General features: G+C 54.2%; 2 pseudogenes; one reads left to right on the top strand and one right to left on the bottom strand.

Annotated features, from left to right (window-relative positions):
• Nucleotides 1-1,958, bottom strand: part of LOC102382707 — a 71,047-nt pseudogene that overhangs the window by 28,736 nt on the left and 40,353 nt on the right.
• LOC102382541 overlaps nucleotides 1-1,958 on the top strand; it is a 20,467-nt pseudogene that overhangs the window by 5,773 nt on the left and 12,736 nt on the right.

Below are 1,958 nucleotides of genomic sequence, written 5' to 3'. Positions count from 1 at the left end.
TTCGTGGCTGCATCCACGTCACATGTCAGCTGAAGTGGGGAGTTGTGTCCCCTTACCTGTCATGGCTAAGATTGCAATTAGTGGTAGTACCCAATGATTGCCTTCTATTATGAGGCCACAAAAGCACTGGACGCAGGTGTCCCAGTGGGCGTGGCCTCTGGAGGAGTTGGGAGAGATGGAGACCCCGGGGCCTCAGGACAAGCCACCTCGCGTCCCCATAGAGGAGCCCCCACAGGAGTCAGGTGACGTCCGTGATGGAGACAGCGATGCCTGAATGACTGTCTTGCAGCCTGGGGCAGACACTCAGTTGCTGCCTGTGACAGCTAAAAAAAAAAAAATCATTACTTTTTATCCACTCTGATTGTTGTTCTAAGAGTGCTCTGCTCTCCCCTTTCTCATGCCCCCCTGAACCCTCAGAGCCCAATAAGGGGCTGGTGCAGGTGATGGGAAAATGAAACTCCCCAGTCGCCCCTGGCTGGTTCAGGTACAGCTAACTCAGGCCTCTGTCCTGCTGCAGATTCCCCTGAAACTGAAGAGACCTGGGAGTTGTCAGCGTGTGGAAGCTCGTTAGGCTGGTGCCCCAAACAAGGCCCTTCCCAAGAAGCAGGTAAGGAGTGGTGGCTCTACCCTTTCCAGGAGCAGAAGGCACTATCCAGCTGTCTGCCAGAACATGTTGATGGGGTCAGTGCTCCAACAGATTGGCTGGTCTCATTTTCCCTGGAGAAGACTGACTTTGCATTTCCCCTCCCCCTGTCCTTAACGCATGGATCTGATACAGTCACTACATCCCTCGAGCTTCTTTCCCAGGGAGTGATGTTCCTGCAGGCTCTGTTGGGGTGCTGTGATCACCACCCTGCACTAGGATAGAGTTATTGGGGCTCATCTCCAGCTTTGTGCCTGTGGAGGTCTGTTAGGCAAACCTGTAAGACTTTGATTCTTCTGCCTCCCCTCCCTCTTCCATACACTGAACCCTCTGGCTGCCTCAGTCCCAGGCCAGTACAGGAGACTAGCAGGGCTCTCTCCACGCCAGCAGCACCAGGAATAACCTGTGCATTCTCTTCCCCACCCCACAGATGCTGGGACCCTGAGCAGAGCTGAGCAGCAGCCTCCTGAGGAGGGACCTGTAAACCTAGAGCTGCAGAGGACTTTCCCAGGGAGACTGGAGGAGACAAGTTCCCTGACACCTGAGTCTGGCCAAGTGCAGAGGAGGAAGAGCAAACCTCCACAGCAGGGGGAGAGCTTGGAGGTGAGCAGGGCACTAGTTCCAGTTACGGGTGGGAGTGCAGCTGGGGCAGAGCACAGGAGGAGCCAGGAGTGGTATAAACAATTTGGGGCGCAGAGACACCTGAAGAGTGTCAAGCCTGTGGTGATAGAGGCTGCAAACACACCAAGCTGGCATTAGTAGGAGCTCCCTTTTAAGTGCAGATAGCCAGAGGGGTGCTGGCCTGGGCAGGCCTTATCAGAGTGCATTGAGCCAGGGCTCCCTGCCCCTAAAAGTGCTGTCCAGGCTGCCTCAAAGGACCGAACAAATAAAATGTGATGAGCTGAGCTAAAGCTGACACATGAACTCCTATGTGCACAGCTGCATCCACATCACATGTCAGCTGAAGACTGGGGAATATTGCACCCTTACCTGTCATGACAAAGACTGCAATTAGTTGTAGTACAGAGTGATTGCAGACAGGGCTGTGGGGGTTGGAAGCAGCTAGTAGAGGAGACACTGATGGTGCAACGCTTGTGCCTGCAGCTCCGGGAGGTGTTTGAGGACGTGGCTGTGTATTTCACACGGAAGGAGTGGGAGCTGCTGGACGATGAAGACAAGTTGCTTTACCGGGACCAGATGGTGAAGAATTACCAAGCCCTCGTTTCCCTGGGTAAAGCTCTGGGTCTTGCTTCCCCCGGAGATATGTGAACTCTGCAGTTTTGTAGTCACCTCCCTGTTCCAAGTCTCATCCTCA

This window comes from Alligator sinensis, unplaced genomic scaffold (assembly GCF_000455745.1).
Source record: "Alligator sinensis unplaced genomic scaffold, ASM45574v1 scaffold1596_1, whole genome shotgun sequence".
Lineage (NCBI taxonomy): Eukaryota > Metazoa > Chordata > Crocodylia > Alligatoridae > Alligator > Alligator sinensis.
The sequence above is the reverse complement of the archived record's forward strand: the minus strand, read 5'-3'. Positions and strand labels throughout refer to the sequence as shown.